The sequence below is a fragment of the Perca flavescens genome, chromosome 15 (assembly GCF_004354835.1).
Source record: "Perca flavescens isolate YP-PL-M2 chromosome 15, PFLA_1.0, whole genome shotgun sequence".
Taxonomy (NCBI): domain Eukaryota; kingdom Metazoa; phylum Chordata; class Actinopteri; order Perciformes; family Percidae; genus Perca; species Perca flavescens.
In genome coordinates, this window is record NC_041345.1 from 34,223,044 (window position 1) to 34,243,378 (window position 20,335).

Here is a 20,335-nt window from a genome sequence, read left to right on the forward strand (position 1 = left end):
AACATGACAATGACTGGCTCATATGCCGATTTAAATTCCCTAATGTAGCTGTAATAGTAATGTAGCTGAGCTCTTGGATCTATGTACTGAATTGGGTCCAGTAGAGAGGACAACGCTCCAGAACCGTGCCATCCCGGTCCAAATACAGGTCCTCGCCACTCTGGGGGAAACCGGCTGTTTTCAGAGGGAAATGGCTGACAGCTAAGTATTTTACGGGGTACCTTGGCAGCAAGAGTCCGACTAAGAAGGCAATTTCAACACAGCAGACTTCCTCACATAAGGTCCTAACATCTAGTCCACTGCCAGTCCACTGCGGTGGAAAGATGTTGCAATTATTGAACTTAAAAAAACAGTGGAAAACGTTAAATAAATCAACAGTAAAAAAAAACACAACTGTGAAATTTGCCTTAATACTTTTTCATATTTAAAATGATGTCGTTGTCATATGTCACTGATATTTTGTGTGTGGAAACATACATGAATTTTCAAGGGTATAACTAGTTTCCTGCAGAAAATGCGCTGCTGAATAGCTGAATTGCTAAAGCTAAACTGGATGAATAGCTCAAATCCGTAAGAAGAAGTTGAAAAAGAATAGTTGAAAAAGTAAAAAGTTCAAAGTTGACGCTAAACTGAATTGTTGGCTATAAAAGTTGAAAAATGACAAAATATGAAACATTGTGAGGTCTTTAGAAGAATAGTTGAAAAAGTGGAAATTGGTTCAATAAATATGAATTTCATTGAAAAGTTGAAGAACACCACTAATAAAATATAATATAATATATAATAATAAAATAATTTCTTGAAATACATTTGTAGAAAAGCGGTAAGCTAAACTGTAATACTGTCAAAAGTGGAAGTTTCAATAAATTGACTAAAAAGACTTATTATCAGCCATATCCATTGCATAGAACAAACAAGAGAGAAAGAGAGGGATAGAGAGGAAAGGAGAGAGAGAGAGGGGGAAAGAAAGATAGAGAAATAGAGAGAGGGGGAGGGAGGGAGGAGGAGGGATGGAGAGAGAAGGAGAGAGAGAGAGAGAGGGAAAGACAAAGAGAGAGAAAGAGAAGGAGATAGAAAGAGAGAGAGACGGATAGAGAGGGAGAGAGAGGCAGGTGGAAAAAGAGAGATAGAGAGGGGGAGCGAGAGAAGACAGACAGACAGACCAGAACAAGAGAATAGAAGAGAGAAGGCAGACTAAAGTTCATATTCCTGCCTGTAGTATCTGGGTGTGTATCTGTTGTCATGGTAACGACTGGCCAGTGAATGTTTGTAGTAGTTGAAGTAGTGAGAGTAGTAGAAAAAGTGGAAATCGTTTTAAGAAGTATGAATTTCATTAAAAAGCTAAAAGTTGACGCTAAACTGAACTGTTGGCTTCAAAAGTTGAAAAATGACAAATTATGTAGATTATTGTGAGGTCTGAGAGGGAGAGACAAAGAGAGAAAGAGAAGGAAAGAGAGAGAGGGGGGATAGAGAGAGAGAGTGAGAGAGAGAGATGGAAAGAGAGAGGGAGAGAGAGAGGGAAAGAAAGAGATGGAGAGAGAAAGGAAGAGAGGGGGTAAGAGAGGGAGGGAGGAGGAGGGATGAAGAGAGAAGGAGAGAGAGACAGAGACAGGGAGAGAGAAAGAGAGAGAGAGGCAGAGATAAAGAAAAAGAGATAGAGAGAGAGAGAGACAGAGAGGGAAAGAGAGAGATGGAGGGAGGGAGGGAGAGAGACAGAGAGGGAGGGAAGGAGATAGAGAGGGAGTGAGGGAGACAGAAAAGAAAAAGAAGGAGGGAGGGAGGGATACAGACAGATAAGGAGACAGACAGACAGACAGAAGTGGAACGCAAATGATATAGCCTGATGATCATAGTTAGTCACACACTGTGTGTGTGTGTGTGTGTGTGTGTGTGTGTGTGTGTGTGTGTGTGTGTGTGTGTGTGTGATTTTGTTTGCAAAATAAAACATGAATAGCTAAAGCTGAACTGGATGAATAGCTTAAATCCATAAGAATAAGTCAATTGCCATCCTGGCCAAGGACACATTGGTTAATGTGCCACAGTGGGATTTGAACCCAGTCCGTCCACACCACAGCCACGCACCATGACCACTGTGCTATAGTCAGGACAGGTAAACAATGTTCCTTGAGTACTTATAAAGCCTCCCTTTGATGTCTGTGTGTGTATATGTGTTTGCGTGTGTGCTTGCGTGTGTGCATGTGTGTGTTTGCAGAATAAAACATGAATAGCTGAATTGCTAAAGCTAAACTGGATGAATAGCTTAAAACCGTAAAAATAAGTTGAAGTAGTGAGAGTATAAGTTGAAGTAGTGAGAGTAGTTGAAAAAGTCAAATAACACTTTTGCAAGGAACATGATTGATGTGCCACAGTGGGATTTGAACCTGGGCCCCCCCACACCCTAGCCATGTGCCATAACCACTGCGCTATCTTCAGATAAACAATGATCCTTCAGCACTTATAAAGCCTCTCTTTGATCATTGATCCCCACACCTGATTAGTGAGAGACAGTGTGGGAGAACTCTTCTAACAAGACTTAATAAATCCACAACAGTACATGCTATTGAAACAGCAACTTGACCGTTAGAGACACACGGCCTTTGTGAACATATCGGTCTAAAATTTATATGGATAAACATAAAAATGTGGGCATATCAGTGATTTAAAAAAGTGGTTCGTTCTGCTCTTCGCTGGAAAAGATGGACCTCTTTTATCATTGGAGCCGATGGAGGCAAATTTGTTATTCTCATCATTTGGAAGCTCGCTGAGCCAAAAGTATGAGACGTATCACATAACTGAGCATATTTTTCGAAACTAGACAAAAATACCTACGTTTTGATGTATAAATTGTGTATGACAAGTAGATATTGTGGGCGTGAGAGCAGTTTTTTGGAGAAGAGACAAAGATTATTTTTTTGAAGCTTCACCCTCTGAGCGATGACATCACCACTCTAAGCAGCGCAATACACACTCTGTTTAATCGATAAACTTTCCTGAAATAATCACTAAAATTAAACAGCTTTTTCACAAAAACTGTAAAATATATCAACCTGAAAAGCAGACCCCGGATAGCTGAATATTTTGTGAATATTTTAAAGTTTGAATCACGTCTGTAGGTGGAAGAATGTAGGAGGAGATACATTTTAAAGCAGAAGAAGATTTTAAGGAGTTGAAGCCTGCTCTCATTGACTTTAATGTTAAAAAAAAGTTTGAAAACGCTTAAAATTTTAAAAAGTATAAATAGTAGAAAAAAAGTTGAAGAAGTCCCATCATTAGCTGAAAGAGCTGAACATTTGAAAAGTTGAATGGTTTAAATAGGTGAAAGTATGCAGAAGTTACGCAGAGCCAAAAAACGTACGGAATAATAAAATTAAAACTAGAAAATGCATTTCCTGCAGAAAATGCGTGGGAATGCTGAATAGCTGAATTGCTAAAGCTAAACTGGATGAATAGCTCAAATCCGTAAGAAGAAGTTGAAATAGTGAGAATAGTTGAAAAAGTCGTTAAAAAGTTCAAAGTTGACGCTAAACTGAATTGTTGGCTATAAAAGTTGAAAAATGACAAAATATGTAGAACATTGTGAGGTCTTTAGCTGAAGAATAGTTGAAAAAGTGGAAATTTGTTCAATAAATATGAATTTCATTGAAAAGTTGAAGAACACCACTAATAAAATATAATATAATATATAATAATAAAATAATTTCTTGAAATACATTTGTAGAAAAGCGGTAAGCTAAACTGTAATACTGTCAAAAGTGGAAGTTTCAATAAATTGACTAAAAAGACTTATTATCAGCCATATCCATTGCATAGAACAAACAAGAGAGAAAGAGAGGGATAGAGAGGAAAGGAGAGAGAGAGGGAAAGAAAGATAGAGAAATAGAGAGAGGGGTAGGGAGGGAGGGAGAGAGGGAGGGAGAAGGAGGGATGGAGAGAGAAGGAGAGAGAGAGGAAGAGAGAGAGGGGGAGAGAGAGGGGGATGAGAGAGAGAGAGAGGGAAAGACAAAGAGAGAGAAAGAGAAGGAGAGAGAGGGAGAGACAAAGAGAGAGAAAGAGGAGAGAGAGAGAGGGAAAGAGAGAGAGGGATAGAGAGAGAAAGAGGATAGTTAGGGAGAGAGAGAGGCAAAGGGAAAGAAAGAGAGAGAGAGGGAAAGAGAGTGATAGAGAGAGAGAAAGGAAGAAAGGGGGAGGTAGAGACAGGGGGGGAGAAGGAGGGATGGAGAGAGTGAAAGAAAAAGAGAGAGAGAGGGATAGAGAGAAAGAGAGAGAGACGCATAGAGAGGGAGAGAGAGGCAGGTGGAAAAAGAGAGAGAGAGGGGGAGCGAGAGCAGACAGACAGACAGACAGACCAGAACAAGAGAATAGAAGAGAGAAGGCAGACTAAAGTTCATATTCCTGCCTGTAGTATCTGGGTGTGTATCTGTTGTCATGGTAACGACTGGCCAGTAAATGTTTGTAGTAGTTGAAGTAGTGAGAGTAGTAGAAAAAGTGGAAATCGTTTTAAGAAGTATGAATTTCATTAAAAAGCTAAAAGTTGACGCTAAACTGAACTGTTGGCTTCAAAAGTTGAAAAATGACAAAATATGTAGAACATTGTGAGTTCTGAGAGGGAGAGACAAAGAGAGAGAAAGAGAAGGAAAGAGAGAGAGGGAGAGAGAGAGATGGAGAGAGAGAGAAAGAGAGAGAGAGAGAGAGAGAGAGAGAAAAAGAAAGAGATGGAGAGAGAAAGGAAGAGAGTGGGGAAGAGAGGGAAGGAGAAGGAGGGATGAAGAGAGAAGGAGAGAGAGAGAAAAGAGAGAGAGAGACAGGGAGAGAGAAAGAGAGAGATAGAGAGAGAGGCAGAGGTAAAGAAAAAGAGACAGAGAGAGAGAGAGGGAAAGAGAGAGATGGAGGGAGGGAGAGAGACAGAGAGGGAGGGAAGGAGATAGAGAGGGAGTGAGGGAGACAGAAAAGAAAAAGAAGGAGTGAGGGAGGGATACATACAGAGGGAGGAAAGGAGACAGAGGGAGGAAGACAGAAGTGGAAGGCAACAGATCTAGACTACTGTTCATATTACTGCCTGTAGTATCTGGGTGTGTCTGTGAAAGTGTTGTCATGGTAACAAATGGCCATGTTTACAAACATGCTTTGATGTCTGTAATCAAGTTAACGAGCCTGTCACCTGCTGAATCTGTCAGCTGTGCTGTGCTTCAGCTATTCAGAGTCCCTGAGAGTGAGCTCTCAAACAGAGGCTCAGGCTGCCCAAACTATAACAGATATCACTCAAATGATGTTATCCTGTGTGTGCATGTGTGTGTTTGCAGAATAAAACATGAATAGCTGAATTGCTAAAGCTAAACTGGATGAATAGCTTAAAACCGTAAAAATAAGTTGAAGTAGTGAGAGTAGTTGAAAAAGTCAAATAACACCTTTGCCAGGAACATGATTGATGTGCCACAGTGGGATTTGAACCGCATTCCCACTAATTAAGAAAAATAAAGAACAGGATAACAATAGTGGGAATGTTGTTGAACAGCATTCCCACTAATTAAACAAACTTATTTCTAGACACACAGTACTCAGCTGACTAGCTAACACCGTCAGGTTCAGCAGAAAAAACCTAAATAAAACCCGTCCTTAATCAACCTTAAGGATCCTAGTAATCCAACATCAATAACTAACTAAATAAAAGCTGTCAGAGATTCACTACTGAACTTCGTAATTGTTGGTGTAACGATACCTTCACAGCTGGCAGCCGCTGGCGAAGTCAAGCTAACAAACGAGCTAACAAACTAGCAGGCAATCGGTCGGCTACCAAGATAAAAGATATATAATCACGCTGTGCACACATACAAATAAAGATCAGTATATGCATCATAAAGGGCCTCTGATAAAATATAGACAGTTGACAATTCAAAAGAGGTAGCTATTTAATCAACTTACCTCAGAAGTTACTCGATGGCCAGCAACGGAAATGAATGATGTCCGACGCCATGAAGGGATTATTTGGAACTATGCGAGGCTGCATACTCCGGAAGTAGGCGGGAAAAAGGTACAACGGAGTCCAATGGGAGTGTCGCCACTCTGTCTTTCTCTATCACTCTGGCCGAGGCTATTCGTACCGGGGGTGCAAATAGACACTCAGTTTTTTTTGGTTTTTTTTCTCCACCAGTCGGCATGTTTCGGTGTAACAAAGAACAACTGCCAGGGTCATTAACATACTGATCAGCATTCACAAGGTGCTTTACATTGACTATTTATGGTTAAAAATGGGCGTGTACAGGCCGGGATAAGAGGCTGATCCACATACGTACACTTGTAGTCAATCTCTGATTTATAAAGGGAACATTGGTTACAGGTGTGTGTACACACGGTTTTATAAATCTGACTTTTTTTCGGCGTACGCCAATTTGGGCTTTTGGGCGTACGTACACTTATAGTAAGGATCCTACGCACAGTTTTATAAATGAGACCCCTGGTGGGTATTGACGGGCATTGGCGGAGCACGCAACCGGAACGCAGCAATGTTCTGCATCCTGTGGAAATCCGGAGTCCCGCTCCTCCCAAGGTCGTCCCATATTGGTCCTAATAAGGTCCATGTTAATCAATCAATGAATATTCCAGCCTTGAAAGGAGCCCTTGATCACCAATCACAAAACAGAAAAATGGGGAAAAACCTGATTCAGTGATTGTGAGATCGATGTGCTTCTAACAGAGGTAGAACATCCAAACTAAATCCTGTTTAGTGTTCATATTTTTGTTACACAAACTTAATAATATAATGTAACAGATTTAGCTCAATTATGGTTCATATTTGCCATTTACCCCTGTGAGATCACATTTATGATCATATGATAATTTTCGTTTTTTGTGAGAAAGGAAATTCAATTATTTAAAAGGGAAAAAATAGAATTAAGATTTTGGATCATTATTGGTGCAAAACAGGTGAAAGTGCTTGAAATATAACAATGTGGTAACTTTGTGTGGGAATAGCAGGTGCAGAAAGACAACATTCCCACACACTGACACCTACAATCAGACACGACCACATAAAGACACACAGACACACACACAGATACACATCAAACAAACAACACATTTCCCGGGGAGAGGCAGGGGAGAGCAGCGCTGCACGGTGTGGGAGGATCCCCTGCCTCTCCCCGTTGCTGGCAGCCCCTCGCCGGGCGCCGCGACCAGCTCTGGGTCGGCTTAGCAAGAACGGGATTGTTGGGTTCAGGAAAACAAAAACTGGGTTAGGTTTGGAAAACGGGGATACCATCGGAGTTCACTAAAACTTAGTCTACAAAACCTCGGGAGCATTACGCACGATCACACGTGTGGTCAAAAGGTTGCGGAAAACTGGGAACATTTTTACGCATGGAAATTCTTTATAAATCCCGACTATTGAGAGGAATGTTGCGACGACAAATTTCACCCTGCTTCACACAACTTTTTCTTGTGTAACAGGTTTATAAATGAGGTCCCTGGTGTGGCCCCTGGTGTCCTCAGGTTAAATTTGACCCAGTTTCTTTCAACCAAACGAGGATGGTTTCATACAACGCTCCTCACAAGTATATGAAATGATCACTTCACTTCTTTAATTTATTTAATTTAATTTATAGCATTTAAAAAAAAACATCATAAAAGAAAGTGGCAAATGTTGACCCAGAAACACAGAAAGTTGCTCGTCAATGAGAAGACAACACGAGGGTTAAATGCATCATGAGCAAAAAATGTCGTAAAAAGCTTCAAAAAAGTCAAAAAGTGTGGAAAAAAATGACAAGAAAAACATGGATCAGTGTCAAACGTTGACATTTTTTTTTTAATTTTTACCTAGAAAATCCCAAAGTTGAATGAGAAGATAACACGAGGGTTAAAAGCAGCTCCAGCTGCAGAATAAAGTCCCCCAGCCTTCGTCTCACTGATTATGGTTACATGCACATAATAATGTTCCACTTCTGCTCTGGTTCTCTCCGAGCTGTTTCCACGCTGAATGAAAGCCAATATTCCTGTTGTCATGGAGCTGTGTTTAACGGGATGTTTCCAGATTTATTGGAGCGTCTCTCTTTCATTCACCACGGTTATGTTTATGCATATTGAAAACTCTGTTGCTATATTACCATGTCCATATCACCACCTATATTGGAGTGGAGTGTACTATACAGTTGTTTTTAGGGTATATGTTGTAAACAGTGGTGTACCCACATTTAAGCTGTGTCTCAGGTAAAGAGGTTTTATTTCAAGAACTGCAGAGAAATATCATAATATAATTATAATAACGATTTGTTACTGTGATTGGCTGTAAAACTTCCTGCTTTAATGCAACCAATAACTCGTCTCATTTCTAACTTGAAATGTGTTTCTGTTAACCGCCGCCCCCCTTAACACGCACTCCCAAAAAAAGTGAACCCCTCAAAGTCTCCGTCTCGGCCCCTCAAAGTCTGGACCCCTCAAAGTCTCGGCCTCGGTCTCTCAAAGTCTGGACCCCTCAAAGTCTGGACCCCTCAAAGTCTCGGCCTCGGCCCCTCAAAGTCTGGACCCCTCAAAGTCTGGACCCCTCAAAGTTCGGCCTCGGCCCCTCAAAGTCTGGACCCCTCAAAGTCTGGACCCTTCAAAGTCTGGACCCCTCAAAGTCTCGGCCTCGGCCCCTCAAAGTCTGGAGCCCTCAAAGTCTGGACCCCTCAAACTCTCGGCCTCTGCCCCTCAAAGTCTGGACACCTCAAAGTCTGGACCCCTCAAAGTCTCGGCCTCGGCCCCTCAAAGTCTGGACCCCTCAAAGTCTGGACCCCTCAAAGTCTGGACCCCTCAAAGTTCGGCCTCGGCCCCTCAAAGTCTGGACCCCTCAAAGTCTGGACCCCTCAAAGTCTCGGCCTCGGCCCCTCAAAGTCTGGACCCCTCAAAGTCTGGACCCTTCAAAGTCTGGACCCTTCAAAGTCTGGACCCCTCAAAGTCTCGGCCTCGGCCCCTCAAAGTCTGGACCCTTCAAAGTCTCAGCCTCGGCCCCTCAAAGTCTGGACCCTTCAAAGTCTGGACCCCTCAAAGTCTGGACCCTTCAAAGTCTGGACCCCTCAAAGTCTGGACCCCTCAAAGTCTGGACCCTTCAAAGTCTCGGCCTCGGCCCCTCAAAGTCTGGACCCCTCAAAGTCTGGACCCTTCAAAGTCTCGGCCTCGGCCCCTCAAAGTCTGGACCCCTCAAAGTCTGGACCCCTCAAAGTCTGGACCCTTCAAAGTCTCGGCCTCGGCCCCTCAAAGTCTGGACCCTTCAAAGTCTGGACCCCTCAAAGTCTGGACCCTTCAAAGTCTGGACCCCTCAAAGTCTGGACCCCTCAAAGTCTGGACCCTTCAAAGTCTCGACCCCGTCTGGACCCTTCAAAGTCTCAAAGTCTGGACCCTTCAAAGTCTGGACCCCTCAAAGTCTGGACCCTTCAAAGTCTGGACCCCTGAAAGTAGGTGGTCCTGGCTACAAGTTGACAGTGATGAACGGTGGGAAGGTTGCTGTGCATACACCAAGGTGTAAAATGAGCTGCAGCAGTAAAGGAATGAACCCATTCATACAGTCAGAGATCACAGATGTTTCTGCAGAAATAGGAGTCTAACGTCTGGTACTGTTAAGTTTGATTTTGATGCCGATATTTTTGGACTTTTCCTGCAGTAACGTTTTGATCTCGGGGATTTTTCCTGGAGTTTTTCTACACAGTAGTACGTAAGTTTTGACGCTCTGACACAAAATGAAAGTATTACGAAACACGTGAGGACCATTTCACATTTATTCATATTCATATATTTTACTTTAACGCTAACGCTTAATGTTGGAGATCTGAAGAATGTTTAGTTTGTAAATCAAACTTATTGGGCATCTGGTAAGGATGCCCCTGGGCGCCTCCCTAGGGAGGTGTTCCAAGCTGGGAGGAGGCCTCGGGAAGACCCAGGACTAGGTGGAGGGATTATATCTCCAACCTGGCCTGGGAAGAATCTGTTCTGATCCAGGATGAGTTACCCAGCAGCCTCTTGGGTTTGAGTCTCCTCCAGATGTGACGTCAAACATTTCATAACCTCAGAAAAAACCTCTGAGTCAGCAAAACATCCGCGGCCTCGAGCTGGGCCTCGGGCTGGGCAACGTGGGAGCGCCAGGCGCAGGATGTCAGGAAAACGAGTCACAGTTGCTTCAGCAGAAAGTTGTTCCTTCTAGTGAAATGTTCTCTGTTGCTTTTCATTTATGAGTTTATGACAACAGCAAACTTCAGACATGATGCTCCAGCTGCAGACCAGCTGGGTCCGGTCTCTTTAATCCAAGTTCTGTACACAGTATCTGTCACATTGTTGAGTTGGACTCAGTGTCGGAGTCTAGAACAGAGGATTTTAGATCCTGCACCAGAACTATTGTATAAATAATCTTCTATGAGTACACACTGAAGTATGAAGCTCCTAACTTGAGTAAGAGAAGGCTGCAGGAAGAGGAAATAGTGTTTTGAGTTTTCTGCTGACTCACTTTCTTTTCCAGGATTTCATAAACAGATGACATGATGTAAAACAGGAAGTGAAGGTAGTAAACACACTGACACACAGACACATACTCAGACACGAACACTATGCACACACAGATACACACACCACCCTCTGCGTAAATGTAGTGTGTATTGTATTTCTTTGTTTGAGAAATCCTGGAAGGTAAATAAACCGTACACACACACACACACACACACCCTCCTGAGTAAATCTCCTGTGTGTATTTTGTTTCTATTTGCCTTGCTTGTGTTACTGTTTGTGTAGTCGTGTGTCTGAAAGGTTAGCCATCATGCTCAGTGACCTGCCATGTTTTAGTCAATAACCTCGCTTAGAAATCAGGAACTCTGGCTACTTCCCACTCATCATTCCACGCACCTCAATATTTGTGGCTGCATGCATACAATAACTTATCAAAATAAACCAAAGACACATGATCATAGGGGGACGGCCCTTCAGGCATTTGCCCAAATTCCAAATGGCCAGTCTGTCACTGCCAATGCATGAAGGGAAAAAAAACAAAATGAGGCTTTAATAGTACAGTACTCTCATAATGTAATGAGTATCCTATTACAGTATTGATACTTCACCACTGCTAATAATAATAATAATAATAATAATAATAATAATAACAAACCATATGAGCGTATATTAATGGTTACAACAGTCTGAACTCTGGCTGTTTTCACATGAAACCTGCAGAGAGGAGCTGCAGGTTTATATATCTGATAGGTATATCTGATATGATATGATGATATAACTCTTGTATAAAGGTGTGTGTGGACCCCCCCCCAGGTGAGACCACTGATCCGCGCAGGTCTTGCGACGCTCCTTTTACCTATGACGCAACAAGTTTTCGTCATTTGGGGATTTATGTTGGATGAGTCCACTCGCATTGACGGTAGTGAATGGGAAAACCCCAGGGGGAGCGCAAGATAAAACTCCTGCAACAAATGGAAGCTGGTAGATTATTGACCGAGTGTAGCGGCGGACAGACACCGAGCGCGACACGGAGACAGCCGCCCTGACAGACATGAACTCTGCGATCGGTGAGAACACACTTTTCTTTCCCTTCCAACTCAGTCTGCACCACATGAACACAGGCGCCTTAAATCAGCTGAAACATGCATGGAGTTTGGTGGGGCACTTAAAAACAGATATTCAGAAAACTAACTTTAACATAATCACTTCAAAGAAAATAGACTTTTCTGTCAATGTTAATAACCTGAAGCGACCTGCACAGCAGCTCACACCCACCTGAGGCACGACAGGGTGTATGGAGGGTTATTAGTGCCAGTTTAAAGGTATAGTGGAGGATTTTCTTTTTCCGGGTGGATCATCAAGACTATTGGTCCTCCTAGTTGTCAATCATTCTGGTGATATGTTCACGTAAGCCGTCGTACGTGCACGTCCCTAGCTTTCAGGTGTGTATATGTGGTAAGTTTGAGCTACGGTTTCAGCCATTCATTGAAGCATTGAAGCTTTTGGGAGAATATAGTTCACACGCTGGCGTGCGCTAAAAGCACAGGTTGGGCTTCCCACTGATGCCTCAGTCGTGAAGTTTCTACTCCACAGGTAAAGTTTGGCTATTTGGAGAAATCCATTTAAAATCACTGCTAGTAAAAGTTGATGTAGCTAAGCTATGATTAGCGATGCTAGCCCTGGCACAAGTCACGCACCGCGCACACACAGTAAACATCTCAATTTGTGAAAAAGTGCAAATCTTCTTTTGGAAAGTAGGCTTGTATGAGCCATGCCGACAGCAAATTGTAAACAGTGCACTCTCGTGCACACGTTTAATAGGCGTTCCCTCTCGGGAGCAGGCAGAGTGTTGCGCATGTGGATTTTTTCAAAAAGTTTTTCTAAAATTAGGGAAAATCCTCCACAATACCTTTAAGTATCAGTGGAGGGTTGTTACTGACAGAACGGTAGTCATATGGAGGGTTATTAGTGCCAGTTTAAGTATCAGTGGAGGGTTGTTACTGACAGAACGGTAGTTGTATGGAGGGTTATTAGTGCCAGTTTAAGTATCAGTGGAGGGTTGTTACTGACAGAACAGTAGTCGGTATGGAGGTTTATTAGTGCCAGTTTAAGTATCAGTGGAGGGTTGTTACTGACAGAACAGTAGTCGGTATGGAGGGTTTTAAAAAAAAATATTTTTGTATTAACTGCTTTTATCTGTTACCAATTTGTTGTATGAATTTTTGACTGTGTCTTTATGTCTTGTGTAAAGCACTTTGAATTGCATTGCTGCCGAACTGTGCTATACAAATAAAATTGCCTTGCCTTATTAGTGCCAGTTTCAGTATCAGTGGAGGGTTATTAGTGCCAGAATGGCAGAGTAAGAATCAAAAATGGATATGTGGCACCTCTGTGGCTAAGTACAGACTTACAGAGCTGCTAGCATGGCCGATGGATGGATGGATATAAATAGATAGATGGATGTAGAGAGAGAGATAGCAGCAGCATCATCGGCATAGACAGATGTCAGAAGCCCAAAGTACAAAATATTTGTGCGTTAATTTTGTGTCAAAAAGGTAACTGCCGTTATTAGCTTATTTGTGTTTTTAACTTTAATAAATCTGTCTGCGTTCAGTCTGCAGTTATAAAGTCAGAAATAAAAACAATAATCATTCTGTCAGCTCTAGATGTTAATCCAGATATAATCAATAGATTTCATATATAAAACTCTTCAAAGCATTATGATTATGTGTAACATTTGTAAAGTCATTAGTGAATATACAACTTATATTAATAACGCTGATGTTTGTCCGTGCAGCATTGGTCCTGCTGCTCTGCTTCCTGTTGCCACACCTTGTTCTCTCGGCGCCCGTCGGCTCCCCGGCCAAGCCGCCGCCGGCGTTCACAGAGGCGGCGGAGCACGCCAAGACACTGGTGGAGAAAATCCTGAAAGACATCCCTGCCGCGCACGCTGCCGCCATCACCACCGAGGTACGTTTGAGTCGCTGCTGCAGATCCTGTTGGCTCTTCTTCTTCCTGTTAATAACCTCTTAACCAACACAGAGAAGTCCCGCCCCTTTAAAATGCGTCCCATAGTGAACAAGGAGAGACAGATAATGTTCTGATCCTGTTTGATTTGAACCATGAATTACACATCTGATGTTTGTCGGTTTAAAAGATAATTTATCAAGTGGAGAAAGTCTCAGTTTGTGGTGAAACTGTTGAAGGATCAGACTGAGAATGAATCATTAGAAAGACTGTTATGTCTCCTTTGTATTATCTTATCGTCTGTAAATGTTTCTGGATCGGTCTCCAACATTTCTTCATCTGACGGCTTCTTTAAAAGAAAGTGGCCGAGAGCTACTTGGATCACATCACTTACATTTATTAACCCACACAAGCTGAATGAAGACTCTGTTTGGACACGTATGGAATTAGAAAACCAAATCTTCACTTCACGTCAAGGTGCCTGACTATTTTACACTTTTAATGGGCCAGATAGTTAGCTACATCACTGGAAATATTCCCATCAGGGTCCAAGAAAACCACGTTACACTTCTATGGCCCACGAAGTTAGCTACCTCACTTTTAATATCGGGGTCATTTTGTGTCTCAGTTTGTCGACCTGTTGGCGAGCGTTTACAGTGTTAACGCTGTCTTCCTTTTGTTTTCAGGGTTTGACCCTCGACCCCTCGGCTCAGACCACCAACCTGCAGATGATGATGACATCACTGGGGATCCCCCCCGCCCCCGTCCTCAAACCGCCGTCTGAAAGCTTCACTCTGGTCAGTCTGAAACCTCGCTCTGATAACTATTCCTCCTCCTCCTCCTCCTTCTTCTCAGGACAGTCCTCCCTCTACTGCTGTATGTCATGGCTCCTTCATCACAACGTGGAACAATCTGACTGTATTTTTAAAGCTGCAATGATTAGTCAACGATTTGTCCATCGACAGAAAATAATCACTATTACTACTAACTATTTTGATAATCGATAAAATTTTAAAGTAATTTTTCATGCAAAAAATGTCAGAAGATGCTGTTTTAAGTCTTTCAGATATGAAGGTTTCCTGCTTATCTTCTGTTTTATATCATATTAAACTGAATATCTTTAAACACATCGGCCAGAAAGTAATCCATGGTGATAATAATCTGTAGCTGCTGCTCTAGACTAGAGAATGAAATCATTGCTGATTCAGATCAAGTGTTGATAAAGCTTCTGTGTGTCGCCCCCTGCAGGACGTCTGGGTGAGCTGCATGTCAGCGGGCGGCCGGCTGTACCAGGGGCTGCTGGGAGTTTTATCAGACAGACTGAGCGGACTGAGCAACCTGCATGCCGACCTCCGAGACCTGCTGACACACATCGCCAAGGTAACGCACACACCTGCTGACACACACCACCAATGTAACGCGAACACACCTGCTGACACACATTTCCAACGTAACATAAAAACAAAACAAAACATAACCGAGAAGATTTCTCAGAACTTCATTCAACAGAAGATTAATTTAATTTATCATATTAACAGTTTAATCAGCTTGAGTTTAAATGCTACAGAAAGATCATTAATATAAATAAATAAGAAATCATAAAGGTCCCAATACGGAGCCTTGAGGGACACCATATGTCATATCTTGTTCTGTTACAACGTAGTCGTTGAGCCACTTTTAAACTTTACCAAGAAACATTTTTTTAAAAACAAAATAGCGTGTTTAACCGTGTCAAAAGCCTTTGATCCAAGTTTTATCCAGAAGTCAAAACTACACTTTGAGTTTTAAATGGGAACTTTGTCTAGTTTTTTCAGCGTTTGATTCAAAAAGGTTGGTGTCATCTGCAAAGATCATTGTGATTATATGAATAAATAAGACGGCATGTTTTTGTTCCAGATGAAGGAGGTGGCTCAGCTTGGTGAAGCAGCAGATCAGAACCACAGTCTGGACCTGGCCTCCCGTCTCCATGGTAACTACGAGGTGCAGGTGGCTGCGCACTTGACGCTGACGCAGCTACGCTCCTTCTGCCACGACCTGATGCGCAGCCTGAGAGCTTCCGCCGCCTACAGGCTGCCAAGCCCCACCCACTCTGCCGCAGGGACATGCTAAGCCCCGCCCACTTTGCCACAGGGACAGGCAAAGTCCTGCCCACTTTGCCGCAGGGACAGGCAAAGCCCTGCCCACTTTGGCAAAGCCCGCCCACTCTGCCACAGGGACAGGCAAAGCCCCGCCCACTCTGCTGCAGGGACACAATAAGCTGTCTGAGGTGTCTGAAGGAATATTGCTCAAAATATTTGACTTTTTTCTGAAAATATTCCTATTTGTTTACTCGGGCAGAGTTAAAGTCGATAAAAGAAAAGGCTGAGGCGTCTGAAGATGTCTTGTAAGGGACACAGAAAGCAACATTTTCTGAACTATCTCTGTAGTTAAAATGGCAACAGCGGCCCCTAGTGTCCGACCCAAGGCTACTACCTTACATTAGTTAGGAGAAGTTACGCTACATTACCTATTACGAAATTTGTGTTTATTCCTCGGAGTGTTTTAACCCAAACCAAGATCCTTTACCTAAACTTAACTGTCATCGGCGTAGCTGTATCCCTTCTAGCCTCGACGGATGAACCGTGAACAGATGTTGATCATGATCAGATGTTGAACATGAACAGTACAGACGCCTCTGAGTGAAGAGGATGTCTGTGTTTGTTAAGACTCGCAGGAGAAACGGGAAAGCAGGGGAGAGCTGAAAACATTTTTCAGTAGAGAGGGAACTGAGCTTTATTGTGAAAGCAAATTTAAAGTAACTGTGTTACTTCCTGTCCTGAAGATGAACCCTGAACAGATGTTGAACATTAACAGTACAGATGCCTCGGAGTGAAGCGTCTTCCTACAGAGAGGTTCTTTGTAAGCGCTGCTGAAGCTTAATTTATCTATTTATTTATTTCCATGTGAGTCTGAGCTTTTATTGTGAAGGTCTGCTTCCTGCTGTGATCCCCTGCAGCGTCTCTGAGCCTCCGCCAGACGACCAGCAGGAATGTCAACGAGTTGAGAAAGTTTCAGGAATGAGGAGATGAACAGACGGACAGGTTCAGACCTGCAGGAACTGCACACGGACTCACAGAAGCAATTTACTTATTTATTCATATTTTATATAGAAAGCAAAGATATATACATTACGTTTATTGATTCATCTTGTTTTATACCTAAATGTCTTTCTCTGTCTGTCTGTTTGTCTGTCTGCCCGTCTGTCTGTCTCCTGCCCCCTAAAGAGAGCAGGGTGTCCGCAGGGTTTTAAAAAGTATTAAAAGGTAGTAAATCAAATTAGTAAAAATTGAGGCCATTAAAAGGAAAAAAAGGTATTAATTATTTATATTTCCGATGTTTGGGTTTAAATGTTTGAGATTTTTATTTAATAATTTTATTTATTTTGTTATTTATGCTGAAATATTTTTTTATACATTTGTGTTTGGTCTGAAAGATGAACTATATTTATTTAAATTATATCTTTAATTATTGTTCTTTAGACAGAAGTTTGTCTTTCTTGAAAACTGTTTTAGACTTAATAATAATAATATTTATCTCTGTTTTGTGAGTTTTTGTTTATGTTTTGTTATTTTTATAATAAAAAAAAAATACAAAAATCTGAATTGAATCTTTATTTTATTTTATTTTTTGCGTGTTGAGGTGCGTTCCATTCAGCGTGTTGGGGTGCGTTCCATTCAGCATGTTGGGGAGCATTCCATTCAGCGTGTCGGGGTGCGTTCCATTCAGCGTGTCGAGGAGCATTCCATTCAGCGTGTCGAGGAGCATTCCATTCAGCATGTCGGGGTGCGTTCCATTCAGCGTGTCGAGGAGCATTCCATTCAGCTTGTCAGGGTGCGTTCCATTCAGCGTGTCGAGGAGCATTCCATTCAGCTTGTCGGGGTGCGTTCCATTCAGCGTGTCGAGGAGCATTCCATTCAGCATGTCGGGTTGCGTTCCATTCAGCTTGTCAGGGTGCGTTCCATTCAGCGTGTCAAGGAGCATTCCATTCAGCTTGTCGGGGTGCGTTCCATTCAGCGTGTCGAGGAGCATTCCATTCAGCATGTCGGGGTGCGTTCCATTCAGCTTGTCGGGGTGCATTCCATTCAGCTTGTCGGGGTGCGTTCCATTCAGCGTGTCGAGGAGCATTCCATTCAGCGTGTCGGGGTGCGTTCCATTCAGCGTGTTGAGGAGCATTCCATTCAGCGTGTCGAGGAGCGTTCCATTCAGCTTGTCGGGGTGCGTTCCATTCAGCGTGTCGGGGTGCGTTCCATTCAGCTTGTCGGGGTGCGTTCCATTCAGCGTGTCGAGGAGCATTCCATTCAGCTTGTCGGGGTGCGTTCCATTCAGCGTGTCGAGGAGCATTCCATTCAGCATGTCGGGTGCGTTCCATTCAGCTTGTCGGGGTGCGTTCCATTCAGCGTGTCGAGGAGCATTCCATTCAGCTTGTCGGGGTGCGTTCCATTCAGCGTGTCGGGGTGCGTTTCATTCAGCGTGTCGGGGTGCGTTCCATTCAGCGTGTCGAGGAGCATTCCATTCAGCTTGTCAGGGTGCGTTCCATTCAGCGTGTCGAGGAGCATTCCATTCAGCTTGTCGGGGTGCGTTCCATTCAGCGTGTCGAGGAGCATTCCATTCAGCATGTCGGGGTGCGTTCCATTCAGCTTGTCGGGGTGCGTTCCATTCAGCTTGTCGGGGTGCGTTCCATTCAGCGTGTCGAGGAGCATTCCATTCAGCGTGTCGGGGTGCGTTCCATTCAGCGTGTTGAGGAGCATTCCATTCAGCGTGTCGAGGAGCGTTCCATTCAGCTTGTCGGGGTGCGTTCCATTCAGCGTGCGTTTCCATTCAGCGTGTCGGGGTGCGCTCCATTCAGCTTCCATTCAGCTTGTCGGGTGCGTTCCATTCAGCGTGTCGAGGAGCATTCCATTCCATTCAGCTTGTTCCATTCAGCGGTCGTGCGTTCCATTCAGCGTGTCGTCCATTCAGCGAGGAGCATTCCATTCAGCTTGTCGGGTGCGTTCCATTCAGCGTGTTCCATTTCAGCTTGTCGGGTGCGTTCCATTCAGCGTGTCGAGGAGCATTCCATTCAGCTTGTCGGGTGCGTTCCATTCAGGTGTGCGTTCCATTCAGCGTGTCGGGTGCGTTTCATTCAGCGTGTCGGGGTGCGTTCCATTCAGCGTGTCGAGGAGCATTCCATTCAGCTTGTCAGGGTGCGTTCCATTCAGCGTGTCGAGGAGCATGCTTGTCGGGGTGCGTTCCATTCAGCGTGTCGAGGAGCATTCCATTCAGCATGTCGGGGTGCGTTCCATTCAGCTTGTCGGGGTGCATTCCATTCAGCTTGTCGAGGAGCATTCCATTCAGCTTGTCGGGTTGCGTTCCATTCAGCTTGTCAGGGTGCGTTCCATTCAGCGTGTCAAGGAGCATTCCATTCAGCATGTCGGGGTGCGTTCCATTCAGCTTGTCGGGGTGCGTTCCATTCAGCTTGTCGGGGTGCGTTCCATTCACCGTGTCGAGGAGCATTCCATTCAGCGTGTCGGGGTGCGTTCCATTCAGCGTGTTGAGGAGCATTCCATTCAGCATGTCGAGGAGCGTTCCATTCAGCTTGTCGGGGTGCGTTCCATTCAGCGTGTCGGGGTGCATTCCATTCAGCGTGTCGGGGTGCGTTTCATTCAGAGTGTCGAGGAGCGTTCCATTCAGCGTGTCGAGGAGCATTCCATTCAGCTTGTCAGGGTGCGTTCCATTCAGCGTGTCGAGGAGCATTCCATTCAGCTTGTCGGGGTGCGTTCCATTCAGCGTGTCGAGGAGCATTCCATTCAGCATGTCGGGGTGCGTTCCATTCAGCTTGTCGGGGTGCGTTCCATTCAGCTTGTCGAGGAGCATTCCATTCAGCTTGTCGGGTTGCGTTCCATTCAGGTTGTTGGGTTGCGTTCCATTCAGCTTGTCAGGGTGCGTTCCATTCAGCGTGTCAAGGAGCATTCCATTCAGCTTGTCGGGGTGCGTTCCATTCAGCATGTCGAGGAGCATTCCATTCAGCATGTCGGGGTGCGTTCCATTCAACTTGTCGGGGTGCGTTCCATTCAGCTTGTCGGGGTGCGTTCCATTCAGCGTGTTGAGGAGCATTCCATTCAGCATGTCGAGGAGCATTCCATTCAGCTTGTCGGGGTGCGTTCTATTCAGCATGTCGAGGAGCATTCCATTCAGCTTGTCGGGGTGCGTTCCATTCAGCGTGTCGAGGAGCATTCCATTCAGCGTGTCGGGGTGCGTTCCATTCAGCTTGTCGGGGTGCGTTCCATTCAGCGTGTCGAGGAGCATTCCATTCAGCTTGTCGGGGTGCGTTCCATTCAGCGTGTCGAGGAGCATTCCATTCAGCATGTCGGGTGCGTTCCATTCAGCTTGTCGGGGTGCGTTCCATTCAGCTTGTCGGGGTGCGTTCCATTCAGCGTGTTGAGGAGCATTCCATTCAGCATGTCGAGGAGCATTCCATTCAGCTTGTCGGGGTGCGTTCCATTCAGCATGTCGAGGAGCATTCCATTCTGCTTGTCGGGGTGCGTTCCATTCAGCGTGTCGAGGAGCATTCCATTCAGCGTGTCGGGGTGCGTTCCATTCAGCGTGTCGAGGAGCGTTCCATTCAGCTTGTCGGGGTGCGTTCCATTCAGCGTGTCGGGGTGCGTTCCATTCAGCTTGTCGGGGTGCGTTCCATTCAGCGTGTCGAGGAGCATTCCATTCAGCTTGTCGGGGTGCGTTCCATTCAGCGTGTCGAGGAGCATTCCATTCAGCATGTCGGGGTGCGTTCCATTCAGCGTGTCGAGGAGCATTCCATTCAGCTTGTCGGGGTGCGTTCCATTCAGCGTGTCGAGGAGCATTCCATTCAGCTTGTCGGGGTGCGTTCCATTCA